Genomic DNA, 25,013 nt, shown 5'->3' with positions numbered 1-25,013 from the left:
ATCGTCTTGCTAGTATCTTTGCTAATAACTTTACATCAGCACAAAGCAAAAAGATAGGACGAAAGCTACTACAAAGAAGGGGGTCTTTATCTTTTTTAAGTAAGACGGAGATGGTGGCTTGACGCAGTGTGGTGGGCAAAATGCCAACCTGTAACGATTCATTAAACATCCTTAACAATAAAGGGGAAAGTTTGTCCGCGAATGTCTTATAAAATTCCGCAGGAAAGCCATCAGGTCCGGGGCACTTTCCATTTTGCATTGCCATTAGAGCGCCTTTAAGCTCCTCGACTGTCAATGGTTCATCTAGTCTAGCTGACATTACCGGATCAATAACAGGAATGTCCAAAGGTCTAAAGAAATTGTTCAGCTGACTCTCATCAAATAGGCACTCGGAGGTATAAAGTAAAGTGTAGAAGTCCCTAAATTGGTTATTAATGGCTTGAGGATTTAATGTAATACCAGTATTAGTTTTAATTTGCGTAATATTTTGTGATGAAGCTGATTGACGAATTTGATGAGCAAGCAGTTTACTGGGCTTGTCTCCAAATTCATAAAAATTATGATGTGTTTTTTGAATCAATTCTACAGCCTCCCCAGAGGACATAACATCAAACTCCGCCCTTTTAATGAGCAGGTCTTTAAGTAGATCGGGGTCCGGTGAGTGTGCATACCTAGTTTGTAGCTCTGATATAGTCTTAGTGAGAGAAGCATGTTTTTCTGCTGTAAGCTTAGTTTGAAAAGCAGAATAAGATATTATCCTCCCACGTAAAAAGGCTTTACATGATTCCCAAATTGTTGATGCAGATGTATCAGAGTTAACATTTGTATCAATGAAGAGATCTACACTATCATTGATAGCTTTGATAAAGTCAGGTTCAGTGAGAAGTAAGGGATAAAAGTGCCAAGGGGAGCGTGACAAAGGTTTGCCTGGGAGTGAAATGTCCATTATGACTGTAGCATGGTCAGAAATTACAATGGGATTATAAAAGCATGAACTGACTGCGGAGAGTAATTTATCATCAATGAGAAAGTAATCTATTCTAGAAAAGGTGTGATGAACCTGAGAGAAAAAAAGAGTACTGCCTGGCATTAGGGTTAAAATAACGCCAGACATCAGAAACTACATACTGCTCCATGAACGTTTGAATAATTTTAGCAGATTTTGATGCAACATTTTTACTAGATGTGCGGTCAAGAGTAGGATCAAGGCAACAGTTAAAGTCTCCCCCAAGAATAAGTTGACTGGAGTTCAGATTGGAAAGAGCAAAAAAAAATTTTTTGAAAAAGCATTCATTGTCCCAGTTAGGGCCATATACGTTTGCCAAAGACAAAGAGAAGCCATCTATTTTACCTACAACAATTATAAACCGTCCATTCGGGTCGGATATAACCTTGGAAACAGAGAGTGGAACTGATTTATGGACAAGTATTGCCACACCTCGAGCCTTACTTGTGAAAGAAGAATGATACAGCTGACTCACCCATCCAGTGCGAAGTTTAAGATGATCTGAAACCTTAAGGTGGGTTTCCTGTAGAAAAGCAAGTTTAGCGTTCAGGTGTCTCAGGTGAGATATGATTTTATGACGTTTCACTGGAGAATTAAGCCCCTTAACATTCCAGCTAACACATCTTAAAGCACCACCTGGAGCCATATAGGTATGGGGGGCAAAGATAGTATAATGCTGCTCAGGCAGAAAATATGCCCACCCAACTCGATCTCTCCGAGAGATACCCTAGATCTAAAGACTGGTGTTGCAAGAAACACAAAGGAAGGATACATGGCTAGGTTAGACATAATTAAATCCAAATGAAGCACACAAACAAGAGTTGACAAACATAACACAAAGTACCTAAACAACCAACAAAAATAATCTACCCCCCACCCCAAACCCTTCCCCAACCCCAAGTTTCCAAACCACTGACAAAACAGTATCCAACAACAGGAACAAAAAGAGATCCACTGACACAACCGTCAGCAAAACTTACTACTTCCTAACTTTAAATGCTCTATACCCATATTTTTAAAAAATTTAGATAATTAAGTTAAACCTTAGTAAACATTAGTGAACATCAAAGTTGAAACTGGAACCTCAAAAAGAATAAAAAATGAGAAGGGAATTTAACTTGTTAACTTAAAATTGTAACATGTTCTGAATCAAGTGAGGCAAAAGCAGTGAAAACACCTAGAAAAAAAAGGGAAAAGCCCCAAGGAGAAGAACAGAAAAAGTAATGTTAATGTGAAGGCTCTCACATGTTCTTAACAAATGTAGCAGCTTCCAAAGGGGAGAGGAGCCACTTCTTCTCTCCATTGGGAAGTGTGATGCGAAGTCTAGCTGGGAAAAGTAATGCTGGTTTATACCCGCCCTTGTACAGCTCGTTAATGGAGCTTTTATACTCGGGCCGCTGTTTGACCACCTCAGGACTGTAGTCGTCGTAGATGCGAAGTTTATGTCCGTTATAGGTCAGATCGCGTCGTCTGCGAGCTTCGCGAATAACCAGATCTTTGGCTTGAAATCGGTGGAATCGCAATATGACAGGTCGAGGCCTCTCTCCTGGAGCAGGTTTTGGGGCAAGGCTCCGATGAGCTCGATCCAGTTCGGGGGGCGAAGCAAGAACATCCTTGCCGAAAATGTCAAAAATAAGCTGGGAGAAAAATATGGTTGGGCGCGGACCTTCAATCTGCTCAGGTAATCCAATTATTCTAATATTCTGGCGCCTGCTGCGACTTTCCAGATCCGCTAGTTTAGCTTTAAGAAGGTCGTTTTCTGCTTTCAAACTACAGCTTGCGCTTTCAAGTTTTTGAAGACGCTGATCAGTTTCAGTTGCGTTATCCTCCAGCGAAGTAATTTTTTGACCAAGATCAGCAATTGAGGATTTTATGCTGACCAGCGTAGATGACAACGAGTCAAAAGATGATTTGAAATCGGTTGCAAGGGCCGTTCGATGCTCGTCTAGCAACAGGCTAATCTTGGCCATGGTAATGCTACTGGATGGAGGAGAATCCCCGTCCTTTTCTGCAGTTTTCGCCCTCGTCTTCGACATATTCACAAAAATGAGCGAACTAGAAGAGCCTGATATTGGTTATTGGGAACTTAATACGTAAAGTGTTGAGGTTTTAATGGGTTAACTGAAAATTTGTGGGAGCAAGCAAAACGCGTCTACACCGCACGCCTCATACCGGAAGTCTCTAGTGGCATTTTAATTCTAATCCAACATTTTAATGGTTAGTGATAGGTGCATGGGCGTCGACTTGTACGTTCTATGATATTCCATTGTCATTCATGTGGCCGTAGTTTTAGAGCCCTTTACTTAAACATTTGCTACTAATAAAAGATAAATTAATAAATAGCTTTAAATGGTACTTCAGCATAGCCTGTATATATATATATATATATATATATATATATATATATATATATATATATATATATATAATGAAAATATTATGTATAATGAAAATATTATGTTTATATATGGTTAGTGATTGTTGCAGACATTCACACTATTTTTTTTAGAGAAGAGCTTGGCTTGTACAGGCGCCGCCCTGCCTTAACCAGCAGATCAAAGGAGCAGTTATCGGCTATGACACGTAGCCTTTTAAGTTTGGAGGCCAGAGTTAGTTGGTTGGAAGCACGTTTTATTCATTTATCGGCGTGTATAAACCGACAGCCTTAACAAAAGGAAGCGTTTTGATCAAAAGGATAATAAATGCGTGTGAAACATGCAGACATAAAGGATATACTATATATACTATACTCGACAAGAATATAGAGAATAAGAATCATGTTTATAATAAGATAATTAATTAAATAATACAATTGTATCAAATAGAAGCTTATCTAATAGCCAGACCGACCAAATTTCTCATTCACTTCTGAAGTAGTTAAATATGCTTATACTGTAGATATGTAGGTTACATTTTAAAATATAAAAAAAAAAACTGTATTAGACACAAATGTATATAGTAGTATATATGCAATAAAAAAAGCTATTTACACATGAGTGCTCAAATGTAAAGCAAACACAATTATTAATTTATTGTGTATATTTAACTTCATTCAGCCGTTTAAGAAAAATAACGTGCCTACCAGCTCACTATTATTTTCTGTTCAAATTTAAAGATGCCGGCGTGTGTGAACAAAGAATACCAAAGTGTATAATCTTTAATAAAGTTAGTCTAATACAATATTGTTTCCAATGCTGAAGCAAACATGATTTTGTTTTAGTCTATTCATTGAATACAACGCGACAGCGCGCTCCGAGGTGAAGCGCACCCACAGTTACTGTAATCCCCCATCTCACCTTTACGACAGGTGTGAAGTCATCAAACCGGTTTCGCTGCTGGGGGAATTCACAGAATTGGGGGTTTTAAAACAAATTAACAAGACCGAGCAGACGTCTCTGCCTAAAATGTATTTCGCCAGCAAAACATAAACATAAATAGAAAAATAAACATAAGTAGATATAAAATGTTTAATGGTAACAATTAAATCAGACTTCATAGTTGGATTTGATACTTTGAGTGTAATTCATAAATTTAGCATAGTAAAAGTACCCTATCATGAGTTAATATATATCAAATAAAATTTCATATTTCAATGGGCGGAATTTCAGTGTTCTTGTTTAAAGTCCCTGGGGCGTGTCACATCGCACCACTCACATGTCACTCTCCTATTCTCCACCACATCACGTACTTCCCGGACCTCGGACCGCGCCTTGCTTTTATAATGTGGAGCAAGCCCGATATCATATTCACATTAATTATCGCCAGCCGACACGAATAGGCGGCTCCCTCCCTTTGCCGCCTATTCAGGGAGCCTACGGAGTGCGCGAGTAGAGATAGTAGATTTGGGCGCACACCCATCACAGGCGCATGCCGTGGCAGATCATCATAATTTTCTTTAATAGTAAATAATGACTCCTGTTGCGCTGTACCACCGCTGGCAAAACCTTATGAAATACAAGTTAAACATTAAACGAATTTACACAACCGTAAGTAAATAACAATAGCCTAAGTTTAGAAAAACATTTTTTATTTAGATATAAAAAATAATCCTGCATCTGTTTTAGGTGTTTCAGCTGCCATTGTTCTGATGGCTCTGTCAGATTAAATCATTCAGTAAGAGTAAATTTCCATGTAAAACAGGTACATCTGTATTAATAAATTGATATGATGAGCTATTGTTCAGTGATTTATGTAAACGACTCAGTTCAGATATAAGTAAATTGATAGAAAGTTGCGCTGTTTGGGGGAGGGACGTGCTAATGATTTGGTCGGCTCTGTGTGTGTGTGAGAGGGGGGGTGTCACGGTCGTGGATTATTCAGTGAAACAAAGGCTCAGCTGAAAAATGTTAGGCACATCAGTCACTTAACCCCAAATAAAAGGTTGTTATGTTACAGAGTGTTATGATATAGTTGTAAAATAACAGATGCTCACTAAATACTTAACCTAAACCAGGCACGAGGATTAATAAACCAAGATAGCCCCATTCCCGTTTTTTTAAAATAAAAATACCAAAGAATATTATTGTGTATAGACTGATTAAAAACAATGCAATTTATGCTATATCATAAGTAAAATCTCAAGTTCTTCTATTTCAAGGATTAAAAACGGTAACAATGTCAACTTTAGAATCTAGAATCCAGAGGAAGGTACGTGACACCAGAAGATTAAATTTACACAAATTTAAAAAGTCTTCAGAAGAGCCTCAGATTCAAGAGGTTTTTAAAGTGTGAAGAGGTGCATTACAGTTCCTCTGAATGTATAGGTAAGAACAGCCGATTCACACCTGGGGAGAGTGAATAATTTGTATTTGAATGTTGTCTGGCATTGTAAAGCACACGTAGTGTCACTAAAAGAACAACAATTTAGGATAAATAGGAATAAGAGACAAGAGAAGGATTTTCCTTGAGACTATAAAAAAATTAACCTGTGTCTATTTTTGGGCGTGCCAGCTGCCACCTTTTAGTTAGAAGTTTTCAATACAAATCTTATAATGCCCACATGACATCAAACATTCCCCTTGTTAATATTTTAACTATTACCATCCGTGCCTAATTCCGCAGCCCCGCTCCTTCGCATATCTGAAGGAGAGGTCGCCTAACTAGTGACCGAGGAGCGATATTGATTTGGGAGCACGCCGTGACAGGCTGAAAAAAACTATTGTCCTCAAAAATGTAACAGATAAGGACTCTGATTAATGTGCAAAAACTATATAATAAAACTATATAAGACTACATGCCTTTATAAAACTTTTATTTAAGCGCACTCACAATAACTAAAAAACGTTGTGATTTTGTAAATGTTTGAAAGCAAATAAGCTGCGCTGCTCTGTATTGTTTTTGGTGAACTTGAGCGCGTCAGAAAATGAACGCAAACGTTTTTTTAAATGGTCAGAGTCAGTCTGCTTGCTGTTTTCCCGACGCGTTTATAATCATTAGTCTACTTCTGCCGGTGCGCTCTGGAAAACTTTATGCAATTCAGTCATGAATTCACAATTACACCACATTCCAGCTATTATTTCCAGCCGTGGTTAAATAATGTATGAAATAATTATTAAATGCTGGGCACAAACAGCAAATATGATGATTATTATAAAAAGCCTGAATAACTTATGAAAAAAAAAAAAAAAAAAAAAAAAAAATATATATATATATATATATATATATATATAGTTCATTTATGTCTTCTGATAATGTCGACACATTTTTACGTTTTAAATAAGATATGTTGGCATATTCACGAATCAGGACATTCGCATAGTTAAGACTATCAGATAGCCTACTATCAGGAAATTAAATTAATTTCAACACCATGTAAACCGAGACATTGCCATGTCTTTCACTGTTTTGTCCCTGTTAAAACATTACAAAAACTATATAAGAAACTTATTAGGAATTTAAAAGCATGAATTTGGGCATCTCATTTTTGTGAAAATAATATGAAGCACATATACACACATTTATCATGAGATATCTGTTGTAAAACAAAATAAAATTCACGTTTGCTTCAGCATTGGGAACAATATTGTTTTAGACTAAGTAATTATACACAATTCTTCGTTGTACAGTACTTGGTCCGGCTTTTAGATAAAGTCCTTCCATGCGCCATCTGGCGGATATTCAGTGAAGCACAACACATTTATTTAAATTCCCGAATGTTGCTTACGGCAAGTCACGGCACGCCCTTGTCATTTATGCTTATGCACTTGAAAAGAAATGTTTTGATAGCAAAATCTGATCACACTCAACATAATCTAATTCACACTAATAAACAGACAACACAAATTTCGAAGATCTTTACATATTTGACTAATGATTAAAGCTAATTAGAACAAAAATGTGCTCTGTAAAAAAGGAAAAAAACCTGCAGCAATATAGGCAATCAGAGTCAGCTATTTTTGGTATTTTTCTTTAATATAGTGTGTGCAGGCCAGCGACCTGAGTGCACAAAGTGAAAGCTAAAAATAAAATACCTTAAACATATACTGCAGGGTTCATCAGATTTTTAAAGACATATTTTAAATATTTTGATTAAAACCTGTTTACCTGAGCAGGTGACTCCAGCATCATGACCATGATTACAGTTATTTTTCCCCCACTCTGCTGAAGTACAGTTCTTCAGTGTCGACTCTGATCCTCTACAGCCCACATCATCCATCCAGATTGGTCCTGATCCTCGCCCAAAATGAGCAAAATATCGCACATTTACAGCCTCCCCACAGCGCAGCTCTCTACACACCACTGCAGCTTCTCTCATATCCCAGCCATTATGACACACTGTTCCCCACTGTCCATCATGAAGAACCTCCACTCTCCCAGCACAGCGACTTCCACCATTCACCAACCTCACAGTGCCAAAGTCTGAAAGAGAGAATATTAAACGTATAATGTTTACTAGATTACTAAATGTCATGAACTGTGTAGAGCTGGATCACACACATACAATCTCTCTCTCTCTCTCTCTCTCTCTCTCTCTCTCTCTTTCTCTCTCTTACACACACACACACACACACACACACACACACACACACATTTAAACAAGAAATCAACAATTGTATGTTATTTAAACATAAGTTAAATCATGATACTTAACCAGAACATATTAATCCCACATCGTTGTCATGGGAGCAGTGTGAGTGTTTGAGTGAAGATATTGTTGGACAGAAGGTAATCTCAGATTCATTTCCTCTACACTGAAGCTCCTCTGTCCACACCTGACCCTTCCCTTGGCCAAAAGCAGCTGATCCCAGCACCTTCACAGGAATCCCACAGCCCAGCTCTCGACACACAACCTCTGCATCCTGCTGGTCAAAGTCAGCATCACACACTGTGGACCAGGAACGTCCCTGATACACCTCCAATCTCCCAGAGCACCGGTGAGGACCAGCACCGAGTCTCACATTTTCACCTGGAATTTATTTAGTTGTGTAAATATTGTGCAAATTATGAAGAAAATGAAATTCTTACTTAATAATATGACATAAATAAACATGCATATATTTTAATTCCTTGTATTTTGTTTTTAATAGAGAAGTTTACCTGAACATGTGACTCCAGCATCAAGAACATGAGAACAGAAATGTCCCCCTTGTGAACTGCAATTGTTCAGTGTCAGCTCAGATCCTCTACAGTACAAATCATATATCCAGATTTCTCCTGATCCTTGTCCGAAGTCAGCCCAGTACCGCAGATCTACAGGCTCCCCACAGTGCAGCTCTCCACAAACCACTGCAGCATCTTTCATATCCCAGGCAGAAGCACACACTGTTCCCCACTGTCCATTATGAAGAACCTCAACTCTCCCAGTGCAGCGACTTCCACCATTCACCAACCTCACACCATCTTAGAGAGAGAGAGAGAGAGAGAGAGAGAGATTAAAAAAGAATGAAGTGAGTTTTAAAAACGATCGAGAGCTGTGATCTATGTAAACTACTGAACATCAGTTAAAATTGATATAGATTTACACAAAAATACATTGAGAGGAGAGGAAAGCCATTAGAAATAATCACATCTTTTTTTCTTTCATTCTTTATATAATATTTGTGTGCTAATGCTAACAGCAGCGTTACAGGACTCCAGAATGTTCTCTGTCAAAATAAAATGAATAAAAGTAAATCCATTTTGATTTTATTTATAACTGTGTTCATAATTAAGGTTAATAAACTGTAACATTATCATCATACCTGTCAGTATAACTGTCTTCTGATCAGCTGTAATGGTGTTTCCATAATTTCCTGGATCACTCTCTACATTAAAATACAGATATTTTAAATGGTGAGGTCATAATTAACATTAAGGATACAGACACAGTGTGTGAGAGACACAGCAGTGACATTATTATCTGTCATGATTTATGCCCTGTCTGCCTCGTATTCCTTTTTTTTTCTCCACGCTGTCACCTTACCCACGTGCCCATGTTTTCCCCCAGCCTGTCATGCATTCTTTCCCACGCCCCCGTTTCCGCCCCTTCCACACACCTGTTTCTCATCCCCTCCGCTGATTATCCCAGTGATTTAAGCACGCGCTGCGCGCTGCTCAGATCGCTGGATTATTGTGTGTAGTTATACCTCGATTCTCTCGCGTTTTCTTTCATTGCCTTTCACGTTACGACCTCGCTTTGTTTTCTCTCGTTTTTGATTTTTTGCCTGCCGATTTTGATTGTTCGCCTGCCTTTTGATCTCCCGGTTTCGACTCACGCTTCCCCCTTTGATTTACGGCCCCTGTCTCTCGTCCTTTTGGTTTCGCTTTGCCTCGCTGCTTGTCTTCCGGTTTTTACCTCGCGCATTCCTTTTGACTACGGCTCTCGCTTTGTGTTTTGTTTTTGACGCTTCGCTGACGGACTCACGGCATTCGACCCTCGCTCTCGCCTCCGACCACGCCCCCCCACATCTCGATACAGTCATTATCCGCGCTTGGATTCATATCGTTCTGCCATTTCTCGCGTGACAGAATAATCCAGCCAGCTATGGATCCAGCGGCTTCTGACCGTATGAGAACGGCATTGGAGAGTCAAGGTGCTTTGCTTGGAACTCATCAACAGGAACTGCTCAGCACAAAGCAGACTCTCGCTGACGTTACGTCCCAGCTCCAGAGGCTCCAACTCTCCCTACCGCAAGGAGCCACTTCCCACGTGCAGCAGGAGCCACGCCTCCCCGCCCCGCCCACCTACGAGGGAGATCCAGGCACCTGCCGCTCCTTTCTATCTCAGTGTTCCCTGATCTTCGAACTCCAAGCCTCCGCTTTCTCAACCGAACGATCCAAGGTGGCCTACGTCATCACGCTCCTGTCAGGACGTGCCCGGGAATGGAGCACCGCGCTTTGGGATGCCCACGACCCCTGCTGCTCCAATTACGAGGACTTCGCCAGAGAAATGAAGAGGGTGTTCGACCGCTCCTGCCACGGCAGAGAGGCAGGCCGAAGACTGCTGAAACTCCGCCAAGGCTCGCGCTCGGCCTATGATTATGCCATTGAGTTCCAGACCCTGGCCCTCTCCAGCGGCTGGAACAACCGAGCCTTATGTGACGTATTTATGGAGGGGCTGACAGAGAAGCTCCAAGATGAGCTAATATCACGAGAGCTCCCCTCGTCTCTCCAAGAGCTTATGGATCTGGCCGGCCGAGTAGATGCACGCCTCCGTCTTCGTAGGCCGGTCCGGTTTTCTCCACCCAGGACTCTGCCGCGATCTCCACCGTTACGAGTTGAACCCCAGGAGGAGCCCATGCAACTGGGCAGAACCCGCATCACCCAAGAAGAGCGTCTCCGCCGCCGAGTGGAAGGGGCCTGCTTTTACTGTGGGAAACCAGGACACCTTCTCAGGAACTGTCCAGCAAAAGGGGGCGCCCTCTAGTTCAGCTGGGAGCACTAGAGGGCGGGACTCCAAGGAGACTCCCAGAGCAACGTCACCTGCTTCCCATCCTTCTCACCCATGAGCGACAGACCCACCTTGTGCAGGCCCTGGTTGACTCAGGTTCAGATCGTAACCTGCTGAATGCGGCTTCAGCCAAGACCCTGGGTATTCCCGCGCTTCCCTTGGAGAACCATCTCAAGGTCCAGGCCCTCGACGGGAGTCCGCTCCCACCTATCACCCACAGAACCCCTCTCATTGGTCTAAGGGTCTCCGGCAACCACTTGGAACAGACGTCGCTGTTCATCATGGAAGGGTCACATGCCACGGTCGTCCTAGGCCTCCCCTGGTTAACCCAACACAACCCGCACATTGATTGGGTCAGGAACTCGATCGTAGCCTGGAACCCATCTTGTTCCACGTCATGTTTACGCGCCGCCACCACGCCATGCCTCGACCCCGCTCCCACAGAGGAGTCACCGGACCTCACCCGTGTCCCCCCAGAATACCATGACCTCAGGATCGTGTTTAGCAAATCTCGTGCTGTCTCTCTTCCCCCGCACCGACCATACGACTGCGCCATTGACCTTCTCCCAGGCACCACCCCCCCCAAGGGCCGTCTTTACTCTCTGTCACCCAAGGAACGCCAAGCCATGGATCAGTACATCACGGAATCCCTCGCTGCAGGAATCATCCGCCCCTCTTCTTCTCCGGCAGGAGCCGGATTCTTCTTCGTAGGCAAGAAAGATGGTTCCCTTCGCCCGTGCATTGATTATAGGGGTCTCAACGACATCACAATTAAAAACCGGTATCCCCTTCCTCTAATGTCTACTGCTTTTGAACTCCTCCAGGGGGCCAGCATCTTCACCAAGCTCGATCTGCGCAACGCCTATCACCTTGTCCGCATTCGGGAAGGGGATGAATGGAAAACAGCCTTCAATACGCCAACTGGACATTATGAATATCTGGTGGTTCCCTTTGGACTTACTAATGCCCCTGGAGTCTTTCAGGCCTTAATTAATGACGTTCTCAGAGATTTCCTCAATTCCTTTGTATTCGTCTATCTGGATGATATCCTGATCTTCTCTCAGAACCCAGAAGAACACCAACATCACGTCAGGCAGGTGCTGCAGAGGCTGCTGGAGAACAACTTGTTCATCAAGGCTGAGAAGTGCGAGTTTCACACCACGTCTACCACGTTCCTCGGGTTCACCATCGGCCCCAAAGGCATCGAGATGGAACCTGCTAAAGTCCAAGCTGTCACTAGGTGGCCCACCCCTACCTCACGGCAAGAGCTTCAGAGGTTCTTAGGCTTCGCTAACTTTTATCGACGGTTTATCCGAGGCTACAGCTCCATCGCCGCCCCTCTAACAGCCCTCACGTCTACTAAGACCCATTTCTGCTGGAACCCGGAATCTGAGAAAGCCTTCAGCGAACTTAAGAAGCGGTTCACCTCCGCCCCGATCCTCACCATCCCAGACCCGTCACGTCAGTTCATCGTGGAGGTCGACGCCTCCAGCACTGTAGTAGGAGGAATCCTCTCACAAAGATCCAACCTGGATAATAAACTGCACCCATGCTCCTTCTTCTCCCACCGCCTAACTCCTGCTGAAAGTAATTACGGCATTGGAGACCGCGAACTCTTAGCCATCAAGTTAGCCCTGGAGGAATGGAGACACTGGCTAGAGGGAACGGAGGTCCCATTCCTAGTTTGGACCGACCACAGGAACCTCGAGTACCTACGGAGCGCCAAGAGGCTCAATTCTCGCCAGGCCCGTTGGTCCCTCTTCTTCGCAAGGTTCAACTTTTCCCTCTCCTACCGACCAGGGTCTAAGAACACCAAGCCGGACGCCCTTTCGAGACTGTTTACGACCACCCAAGACCCTGCCACAGGTGAAACTATTTTGCCACCCCCCTGCCTGCTCGCCGTGGCCGAGCTCGACATCGAAACCAGTGTCAAGCAAGCCCTATCTCAGGAACCAAGCCCAAGCAACGTGCCCCCTAACTGTCTCTTCGTTCCCCTTGCTCTGCGCTCTCAAGTCCTGGAGTGGGCCCACAGCTCTAAACTCTCGTGCCACCCAGGCTCCGCCAGAACCCTGGCACTAGCCCAGCAGCGGTTTTGGTGGCCCACCCTCAAGGAGGACGTCTCTAGCTTTGTTTCGGCGTGCAATATCTGCATAAGATCCAAGCATGTCAACACGGCCCCAGCTGGCTTCCTCAGACCTCTGCCCATCCCTCATCGCCCCTGGTCCAACATTGCCCTGGACTTCGTCACTGGGCTACCCCCCTCCGCCGGCCACACCTGCATCATGACCGTGGTTGATCGGTTCTCTAAAGCTGCTCACTTTATCCCCCTACCAAAACTTCCGTCCGCCAAGGAGACTGCTGAGCTCATGATCAACCACGTGTTCAAGCTCCACGGCCTGCCTATGGACATTGTCTCAGATCGGGGCCCACAGTTCACCTCTCGATTCTGGAAAGCGTTCTGTAAGCTGATTGGGGCCACTCCCAGCTTGTCCTCTGGTTTCCACCCCCAATCTAACGGCCAGACGGAGAGAAAGAACCAGTCCCTCGAAATTGCCCTGAGGTGTATGTCTGCTCGAGATGTTACCTCCTGGAGCCGTTTCTTACCTTGGGTTGAGTACGCCCATAACTCCCAACCCTCATCATCCACCGGTCTGTCTCCCTTCCAGTGCTGCCTGGGCTATCAACCGCCACTATTCCCGTCTCAGGAGGAGGAGGTCAGCGTCCCATCTGCCCAAGCTTTCGTCAGGCGCTGCAAAAAGACCTGGCTGCAAGCGAGGAGAACGCTGTTACGGGTCGGCAAAAGATACAAGACACAGGCCGACCGCAGACGCTCTCAGGCTCCCAAGTACAGGGTGGGACAGAGAGTCATGCTCGCTGCCAGAGATATCCCCCTAAAGACCACCTGCCGCAAGCTCTCCCCTCGTTACCTCGGCCCCTTCACCATCACCAAGATTGTCAACCCCTGCGCTGTTAAACTCTTGCTCCCCTCAACTATGCGGCGAATTAATCCTACATTCCACGTGTCCCAGCTGCGCCGTCTCGCCTCATGCCCATTAAGTCCCCCCACCCACCCTCTACCTCCTCCCTGTATCATTGATGGCAGTGAAGCCTACACTGTCCGCCGACTCTTGAAAGCTCGCCGCCGAGGTAGAGGCATTCAGTTTCTGGTGGACTGGGAGGGTTATGGACCTGAGGAGAGAAGCTGGATCCCTGCCAAGTTTGTCCTAGACCCCAAGTTAATTTTTGACTTTTATAAACGTTACCCTGAGGCCCCGCGCTCTAACGCCCAGAGGCGTTCTTAAAGGGGGGGGTACTGTCATGATTTATGCCCTGTCTGCCTCGTATTCCTTTTTTTTTCTCCACGCTGTCACCTTACCCACGTGCCCATGTTTTCCCCCAGCCTGTCATGCATTCTTTCCCACGCCCCCGTTTCCGCCCCTTCCACACACCTGTTTCTCATCCCCTCCGCTGATTATCCCAGTGATTTAAGCACGCGCTGCGCGCTGCTCAGATCGCTGGATTATTGTGTGTAGTTATACCTCGATTCTCTCGCGTTTTCTTTCATTGCCTTTCACGTTACGACCTCGCTTTGTTTTCTCTCGTTTTTGATTTTTTGCCTGCCGATTTTGATTGTTCGCCTGCCTTTTGATCTCCCGGTTTCGACTCACGCTTCCCCCTTTGATTTACGGCCCCTGTCTCTCGTCCTTTTGGTTTCGCTTTGCCTCGCTGCTTGTCTTCCGGTTTTTACCTCGCGCATTCCTTTTGACTACGGCTCTCGCTTTGTGTTTTGTTTTTGACGCTTCGCTGACGGACTCACGGCATTCGACCCTCGCTCTCGCCTCCGACCACGCCCCCCACATCTCGATACAGTCATTATCCGCGCTTGGATTCATATCGTTCTGCCATTTCTCGCGTGACAATTATCTAATGAAGGAAAGTTCCTCATGTTCAGAGTCGGGTTGTGCAGCTGCTTACATCAGTTATTTATATTAATAATAAACACCTGCATGTAGTTTGTGACTCTAAGGTTGGAAGATTTTTCTTGAACATGAGACTACAAGACTGGGTTTCCCAACAGTGTCTAGACCCTGAAAATAACACATTTTAAAACTAATATGCTGATAAATGAATAAGAAAATGATGAGCACTGATATGAATCTAATAACAGTTTAGTATATTGAAAATTTGTCGCTGCATAAATAGCCTAAGTTGTAATTATTACATTAATCACAGGTTGAATTTAACAAAATGTCTTTTACACTAATTATTCTGTAGTGTATAGAATAGCACTTGATTTAGCACTTCCTGTTATTTTACACTTAATGTTTTATATCATGCTCTGACAGTTAATCCTGTGCAGATCTGAATAAATAAAACACCAAGTCAGTGGAATGTAATGTGATATATTGTAACACGCTCATACTGAGTGTATGAACATAAACAATATTCATTTACTGTTTAGTGAATATTCACATTGTGTTAATTCAGTGATCTTCACTGTAAAGGAAACAGTCCTACAGTTTGACGGATGAACTGATCAGACTGTAATAATCAGAGTCTCTGTTCTTACATTTAAATCAAATTAAAGCAAATGTTAAAGACAGGAGTTTTTGATTTGGGGTTGAGACACCATGTGGGGAACACTATTATTATTATTATTATTATTATTATTATTATTATTATTGTTGTTGTTGTTGTTGTTATTATTATTATTATTATGATGTTTGTGAAGTTTGAAGTTCCTCCAAAGCTGATTTTACACCAGATTCTGGCAGTGCAGTCTGTTAAACTCAGTATTTATTTTATGGACCTTAAACATATACTGCAGGGTTCATGAGATTTTCTAAAACATATTTTAAATATTTTGATTAAAACCAGTTTACCTGAGCAGGTGACTCCAGCATCATCACCATGATTACAGTTATTTTTCCCCCAGTCTGCTGAAGTACAGTTCATCAGTGTTGACTCTGATCCTATGCAGTACACACCATCCATCCAGATTGGTCCTGATCCTCGTCCAAAATGAGCAACATACCGCACATTTACAGGCTCCCCACAGTGCAGCTCTCTACACACCACTGCAGCTTCTCTCATATCCCAGCTATTATGACACACTGTTCCCCACTGTTCCCCCTGAAGAACCTCCACTCTCCCAGCACAGCGACTTCCACCATTCACCAACCTCACAGTGCCAAAGTCTGAAAGAGAGAATATTAGACATATAATGTTTACTATATTACTACATGTCATGAATCTGTAAGAGCTGGATCACACACACACACACACACACACACACACACATTTAAACAAGGAATAAAAATTAAAATTAAATAATTGTATGTTATTTAAAAAGAAGTTAAATAATGATACTTAACCAGAACATATTAATCCCACATCGTTGTCATGGGAGCAGTGTGAGTGTTTGAGTAAAGATGATGTTGGACAGAAGATAATATCAGATTCATTTCCCCTACACTGAAGCTCCTCTGTCCACACCTGACCCTCCCCTCGGCCAAAAGCAGCTGATCCTAGCACCTTCACAGGAATCCCACAGCCCAGCTCTCGACACACAACCTCTGCATCCTGCTGGTCAAAGTCAGCATCACACACTGTGGACCAGGAACCATGAAGCACCTCCACTCTCCCAGAGCACTGATGAGGACCAGCACTGAGTCTTACATTTTCACCTGGAATTTATTTAATTGTGTAAATATTGTGCATGTTGTCACCGTAACAATGAAGAAATCCTTACAGTGTATTTTCTGTACAATCTACAGTAGCCTAGTCTTTAACTTAAACCCCCCACAAGGCACCCTCACCTGAGTGTGAACCACTTTCATGCCCATTCCCATCATTTCCTGTTAGTGGAAGCATGTGGATTTAAATACTGTATATAGTATAGTAATATATATATATATATATATATATATCTTCTTTCTTTGTCTTCCGGCTTTTCCCTTCAGGGGTCGCCACAGCGAATCATCTGCCTCCATCTAACCCTATCCTCTACATCCTCTTCTCTCACACCAACTAACTTCATGTCCTCTCTCATTGCATCCATAAATCTCCTCTTTGGTCTTCCTCTAGACCTCCTGCCTGGCAGTTCCAACCTCAGCATCCTTCTACCGATATATTCACCATCTCTCCTCTGAGCATGTCCAAACCACCTCAGTCTGGCCTCTCTGACTTTATCTCCAAAACATCTAACATGGGTTGTTCCTCTGATTAACCTATTCTCGATCCTATCCATCCTTGTCACTCCCAAAGAGAACCTCAACATCCTCAGCTCTGCTACCTCTAGCTCTGCCTCCTGTCTTTTTTTTATTGCCACTGTCTCTAAGCCGTAGAGCATCGCTGGTCTCACCACTGTCCTGTACACCTTTCTTTCATTCTCGCTAAATATATATACGTTTTTGTTTTTTACTTAAAAAAACACGGCTTATTAAATGATATATTATGAAACCAAAGGGACTTTTCTAACCAACTTAAAGAAAAAATACTTACTTAAATGATAAATTTAAACCAGTTCCTCTGTTCACTACATCACCGTCATCGACTTGCCAATTGACTGAGAATTATTTTAGATTTTAGAGATTTTAGGGTCAGATTTCATCACAGCAGCTTCTACATTTTTGTAGTTACAGTAAGTAAAATGGTAAAATTTCCCCCCCTCGTCTCACTGCAGCTGACTCGGCTAAATCTGCTGTGTTTAGGGTTTTGGTGATTCCTGGCCACAGACTTGAAGCTCCGCAGTGTGAAATGACTCTTTTTACTCTCCTGTGGTGTTTTTGTGAATGAAACTTTTCCACAAACAGAGTGGACCAGGAGCCCTAGATGAGGATTTTAGGGCTGTTGATTATGTGAATGATCAAATCTCATGTACGTGCTGCTCTTCATGAACAGGTGGCACTAATCAGTCTGAAACCAGGGATTTACCACAAGTGTGTGTAGTTTAATGAATCTGATGTGAAACACTCATATAAACACTATTCACAGAGAAAAGTCAGAGAAATTTAATACAAGAACAAGAAAATGTTCCTGCATGAGGCCCCATGTGTTTTTGTCTGTGTTTTTCTCACCAGTTATTACTGAAGTTTAGGAGGGAAATAAATTATTTATATTATATATTAATCAAATGTCAAACTAACATAATTTAAAACAATATAAAAAAGGAAAATTAGCTATTTTTGTTACATTTATTCAGATTTGTTTAAAATATGCCCTACACAATACAATATTCGCAAATTATTTTTGTGCCAGTCAGTTAATTTTATATTGCAACTGTTATTATTGTAATTCTAGTTAACTTTCTTCATTACTAATAATATATCTTCATTACTAATAAAATTATATTAAATTTTAAAGGTTAATTTAAAATGTTTATTATAGGCGAGTCCTCGCTGTATATTTGTCTATATATTTTGCAATTATACTGTTCTAATACTTTTGGCTGCCACTATATTGCACAGTACTTCTTGAACTATTTAGAATGTTATGAAAAAAAATATTTTGTCAATGATTACAGCTCATAAAAATCCAGGATCTTAAAATATGTGAATATTTTATTTCCAATTTGAATAAATTACTATTCATACTGTATAAATGCTGTGTCTCTTAGTCAGGGTGTAACACATTAAAGTACTTGGATTACTTATTTGATGTAACGAGTCATCTAGCGTGCTAGGTGCGCCATTTAAGTAGTCAGTTATATAGTTATTTTTCCAAAAATGTAATCCGTTAGCCACACAGCAGTCATTCCCAATCTGTTAGTGTGTGTGTGTGTGTGTGTGTGTGTGTGTGTGTGTCTGTGTGTGTGTGTGTGATAGTCATCTTACAAGCCCGATGTTATACCCCGATGTCACCTGTGCGGTTTGACTATGTGAGGACCGACGCACAGAAAGATGGAAACCTAATCACAACACCAAATCTTGCGGTGAATCATGATAAACCGTACTTACAGCCACCGCGCGAAACCACGTAGGTGAGATGGGAATATTAGTAGTTAATAGAATATGCTTTCATTTTCTGCAATGAAAAAGTACCCAAACTATTTATTTTTATCGGAAAATAATACTGTAATTTAACTGATTACTTTTTAAAGACAGTAATTTTGTAATTTAATTAGTTACTTTAAAAAGTAATGTCTCCCAACACTGATCTCGGTCTAGTTAATTTTTCATCAACATCCAGAAGAAGGATAAGCCACAGAAGGACATCGCTTAAAGAGCTGGCTGTTAACAGAATGCTGTATTGAAGCATATTCATGGAAAGGTTACTGAAAAGAAAAAAAGTGTGGTAGGAAAAGCAACAGGGTTAACCACAGCCTTAAGAAATGTTGAACTGCATGGAGAATCTATTGGCTATTGTCATAAGGAAGATGAGAAACACCTTTGCTGCATTGACCTTCCAGAATGACAACAATCTTGTACCATCATAACCAAAAAGGCTGTAATTGGTGTCAAACTTGCTTCAAAAAAAAAAAAAAGGTTCTCTGAGAGTCCTTTAGGTGCCTTTTGGCAAACACCAGGCAGCTGTCATGTGCATTTTACTGAAGAATGGGGCTTCTGTCTGGCCACTCTACGATAAAGGCCTGACTGGTGGAATGCTGCAGCGATACAGTAGTTGTTCCTCTGGAGGTTACTCTTCTGGAAGTTTCTCCTCTCTCCGCAGCAAAACACTAGAGCTTTTTCAGACTGACCATCAGATTCTTGGTCACCTCCCTGACTAAGGGCCTTCTCCCTTGATATTTGCCCAGGTGGCCCACTCTAGAAAGAGTCCTAGTAGTTTCAGATTCTTCCATTCATGGATGATGGAGGCCACTGTGCTGCTGCTCATCTGGCCCTTCAATGCTGTGTGGATTTTTCTATACCCTTCCCCAGATCTGTCTCTAGATACAATCTGGTTTGGAGGTCTACAGACAATTACTTAAACTCCATGGCTTATGTTCAATCAACTAAATTTACTACTGATGGACTTAAATTAAGTTGTAGAAACATCTTAAGGATGATCAGTGGAAACAGGAAGTAATTGAGCTTAATTGTGAGTGTCATGGCAAAAGCTGAATACTTCTGTACATGTGATTTGTTTCATTTTTTATTTTAAATAAATTTGCAAAGACTTTAAACAAACTTCTTTCACATTGTCATTATGCGGGTACTGCGGCTATTCTGAAATAAGGATGCATAACAAAATGTGAAAAAAGTGAAGCGCTGTGAATACATTCCGGATGCACTGTATAAAAGGAACTGCAACCAAAAACTGAATACTTTGAAACGAGTATTGAAAAAGTAATGAATCTAGAAGATATGACATTTTTTTGATGATTAAAAAAAAAAATCACAATATTCCAAATGTTTATGTATATGGTTTATAAATGTAAAAAAAAACACTCCAGGAAATTTTCCTCATCCCAGTTGATGTAGTGAGAAGTGTGTGATGTGTTAGTGTGAATAATGAGTGTGTACTTACCAGCTGCTGTGAGTGTGAGTGTGGATGAGAGAAGAATAAAAGTCAGACAGATTTCCATCTCCCTCCTCACTGTACACGATGTGTTCACCTCCACTCACCCAGAGAGACAGAGAGAAGTGTGTCCCCTCACTCAGCCCCCTACAGAGAGAGAGAGAGAGAGAGAGAGAGAGAGAGAGAGAGACCAATCACACTCAACATTACCTTATTAGAAAAAACATCATACAGACTAAATAACAAATCAGAGGCGGCATCTTTCACTTTCTCCATATATATCAATATAATATCAGCGCTGATGAACAGAGCTCCGCCTCCTGTCTCTGAGGGGTGTGACTGATGAACAGAGCTCCGCCTCCTGTCTCTGAGGGGTGTGACTGATGAACAGAGCTCCGCCTCCTGTCTCTGAGGTGTGTGAGTGATGAGAGTCGACCACATCACACACTGATTTCAGAGAGAGGAAGCACTCGGCTGTCATACAGCATTAATGCCTGACACCTGCACAGAGCAGATACACACACACACACACACACACACACACACAATGCAACTAAATCAGCTAAGTATACCTTCTTTACACACACACACACATACACACACACAGGGTTCAGTACACAATTAAACAAAACAAAAGGGAAAACAGATTAACATTATAAATTAACAGAAACTATTTAAGTTCTATAGAGAAAAGACAACATAAAGTAAAGGACCCTGGACACCCTGGACACCCTGGACATGGTCCCAGTCCATCACAGGGCACAAGCACACACAATATCTCTCACACTATTATTTTATAAGCATTATTAGAAATATTTGATACATTTGACTATAAAATGATTTTATAATAAAATAATAACTGTACAATAAACAAAAAAAAAAAAGTTACAATAACAAATATAAATAAATCCTATGTGGTCGTGAATTCGCAAGAAATAATTAAAATGCCGCAAAATTCATATGGTCCATCTACATCAACAAGGAATATGGAAGCAAATTAGCCTCATAATTATTTGAATTATTTTAGCCTTTGAAAAACAAATTCTAAAATTTAATCACTGTTGATTCATTAGTTTTAAAATGTAAATACAACTGAATTTATCAAACTGAAATATTTGACTTTAAAAAGCAACATCTTTAAATTTATGTGCTCTGAATTTTACATGAAATTCTCATTAGTCCATTTTAACCTGTAAAAGTCCACATTTAATTTAATATTCTAAAATTCACATAGAAAATTTAAAGGAATAAAATTGAACAGGGTAAAAGCAATAGGAGGGCAGCAGCACAGTCAGTGCACCTGCAGTGTGTTATACTAATTATATACTGTGGATAATCAACCAGAATACCTATTACCTCCAGGTGGCGCAAACTGAAATTTTCACTCACTGTAACAGTCAAGAAAAGGCTTTTGTTCGTGTTCTATTATAAAGTCATTAAATGTGTGTTGATACGGCTTATAACATGTATGCTTGTGTGTTGTCCTTCTCACTGTGAGTCTCATCACGTCTTTAAATTTAATGCATTACTGTCTGGTTGTTCAACTAGGTGCATAAACAAGCTTTAGCTAGTCCAGAATGCAGCAGCGAGAGTCCTCACTAGAACCAGAAGATATGAGCACATCACCCCTATCTTATCTTCACTGCATTGGCTCCCTGTGAAATTTTGCATTGATTTTAAAATACTACTTTTGACATATAAAGCATTAAATGGTCTCGCACCGCAGTATTTGAGTGAATTGCTAGTGTCTTATGATCCGCCACGCCTACTTAGATCAAAGGATGCAGGCTGCTTATCAGTACCGCATATTATGAAAACTACAGCTGGGGGCAGAGCTTTTTCTTAAAAAAGTCCCTCCCAGTCCTTCCGGAACTGTCTGACCTATCCTGGTGCCCCGCTTCTGGTTGGAGATCTCGTCACATGGATGCCCCGTGTGTCTCTTTGGGATGCGTCTCGTGCCTGGGGATGTTTTTTTCTACCTAGAAGTCGGTTCTGGCCTCAACTGGTGTTTCTCTGAGGACTTCGATACTTTTCGATACTTTTCGAACTGTTCGATAGTTCAGAACTGAAACTTTATACAAGTCTACCTGAGGTTTCAATAACTGACTGGACTCCATAGGAGATGCTGCTTTTTTCTGAGCTTCGCCAGACTGACCAATTTTTCAACTTTCTCGGCCCCTTACGAAGAGTGAACATATAACAGATAAGTATTTTATACTATCTTATAATATATTCACTCGAAACGCGTGTTATATTGTTAGGTTTCAATTGTTTTGCAGCACACCGCTTTTAGACGGCATTAGAATCGCTAGCTTGTTAGCCCGGCTATCACAAGTTTGTTTACACCGATTATCTCCATTTTTAGACACCACGTCAGTTGTGTCTCTGCCTCTGTGTGCAGGTGAGGATACATTCAAGCTGCACTCGGTGGATTTGGAGCTGGAGGCCGTGGAGAAGCTGATCCGCGACCTACAGGTGAAGCTGGCCAGGCTACAGCAGCAGAAAGCCACGCTGGAATCATCACGGGCCGACGCTCACCTGTCCCAGGTAAATTCTCGGCGTGAGAATTCTCCTACAACTCTCTCTCTAATTCTCTCTACTGCTCAGGTCCAATGCACCAAAAACGCAGCCTGCCCAGGTTTTCTTCACCCCGGCGCCAGGCTACCATGAAGCCTGGATACTGCAGCAGCGGAAGATGCGTGCCATGCCCCGGGCGAGGACCTCTCGCCTCCGCCACCACCCGTCTTCGAAATCTCAACCCAAAACCCCTTCGCTCCTCTTCGCGAGACGGCACACGACGCGCTGGTCATCGGAGACTCCATCGTCCAGCACATGCGTGCTACCACGGCTAAAGGTAAGGCCGTGGTAGCACGCATGTAAACATGCTGTTTACCTGGTGCACGTTTTATTGATGTTGCTGTCACACGCCGACCTGCGTCAGCAGGCTAAAAGGACCCACAAGCAGACACAACAGATCAAATGGAAAAAAAGTATTTAATTGGAAAATATGCTAGAAGCAGATAAAGGGAACATTAGGCAGTATATATATATATAGAGATAGATATAGATATATATAGATATATATAGATAGATAAATAGATATAGATATAGCTATGTATAATGTAGTTCTTTTATATTGAATATATATATATATATATATATATATATATATAGTTTACTCTAGAGGCGGTCAGGAGTAGGCAGCAGGGCAGGTTGGAAGTGGCTGTGGGCAGAGCTATAGCAGATGAGATTATGCTGAAAGTAGATACAGAGGAAAGTTAGGCAAAATATGTGGTTCACTCAAAATGCCACTAGGAATGGGCAGCAGGGGAGGTTAGAAGTGGCTGAAGGCAGAGGTCTAGAAGATGTGAGATCCAGAGCCCATACAACACGGGCGAGAGAGCAACAGTGAAAGATCAAAGGGCAGAGCGCTTGCCGTCTTAGACTCACTAAATAAGAGCAGCCAAAAGGAGTCAGGGTAGAGAGCAGAGGCACTGACCAACAACTGAATAAGGACAGCACACACCTGTAGTCCAAACTAGAATGATCCAGGGGGATCGAGACAAGCCGTAGTCGAAAGTGAAAGCAGAGAATCAAAGCCGGTAGAGCAGTCAGCGTAGCGAACGAGTTTAATCCGAGAGGCAAGAGCGTAATCCTGGGGAGCAGAAAAGAGAATCAACAACGTGAAAACAGGCAGATATACTTGACAAAAAGGCACGAGACAATAGAGCATTGGCACGCAATAATTCGGCAAGGGTTCGCTGCTTGAGGGAGAGTTATATAGAGTGGTGGTGATGAGGCGCAGGTGTGCGCCAGCATGAGTAACTCAGGCGGCAAAATGGAAGCCGCGGAATGGAGTGTGGAAGGGAGTTGCGGGAGATCAGGACTTGTCCCGAGAAGCGGGCATTACCCGGCGTACCGTGACAGTACCCCCCCCCCTATGGGCGACACTGGGCGTCCTAGCTGGTGCTTTTGGGTGTTGCCGGTGGAAGTCTGAAATTAGGGTTGGGTCGACAATGAACCTGGCGGGAACCCAACTTCTCTCCTCTGGGCCGTATCCCTCCCAATCGACAAGGTACTGTAGGCCACGCCCTCGGCGTCGAACCTTTAGTAGTTTACGCACTGTGAAAACTTCACCCCCGTCAATGAGTCGAGGAGGAGGAGGAGGATGGGGGGGTGGGTTTAACGAACTGTGTACTAGTCGTCTGAGTTGTGAGACATGAAAGGTCGGGTTGATGCGGCGCATAGTGAGTGGTAGGGAAAGCCTGACGGAGACAGGATTGATTACCTTGGTGATTGTGAATGGTCCGATGAATCTGGGTGACAGTTTGCTGGAGGTTGTCTTAATGGGGATATTTCGGGTGGACAGCATCACTCTCTGACCTACTCGGTATCTGGGGGCTGTTGTGCGGCCTCGGTCCGCTTGCCTCTTAAAGGTGCTAACGGTGTGTAGGAGACGAGTTCTGGCCTGGGACCAAATCTTCTTGCAGCGGCGTACAAAAGAACTGGTTGAGGGTACCATCACCTTTCTTTCTTGTGCTGGGAACAGGGGTGGCTGATAGCCAAAGCAGCACTGGAAGGGGGAGAGACCTGTGGAGGAGGTCGGTAATGAATTGTGCGCATACTCTATCCAGGGAAGCGCCTTGCTCCATGTAGTCGGATCACGAGACACCATGCACC

At 42.6% G+C, this 25,013-nt stretch overlaps 1 pseudogene; it reads right to left on the bottom strand.

Moving 5' to 3' along the window:
* LOC128534664 (scavenger receptor cysteine-rich type 1 protein M130-like) overlaps positions 1-23,209 on the bottom strand; it is a 69,691-nt pseudogene extending 46,482 nt beyond the window's left edge.
* Positions 23,210-25,013: the final 1,804 nt, after the last annotated feature.

The sequence above is a fragment of the Clarias gariepinus genome, chromosome 12, assembly GCF_024256425.1.
Source record: "Clarias gariepinus isolate MV-2021 ecotype Netherlands chromosome 12, CGAR_prim_01v2, whole genome shotgun sequence".
Lineage (NCBI taxonomy): Eukaryota > Metazoa > Chordata > Actinopteri > Siluriformes > Clariidae > Clarias > Clarias gariepinus.
The sequence above is the reverse complement of the archived record's forward strand: the minus strand, read 5'-3'. Positions and strand labels throughout refer to the sequence as shown.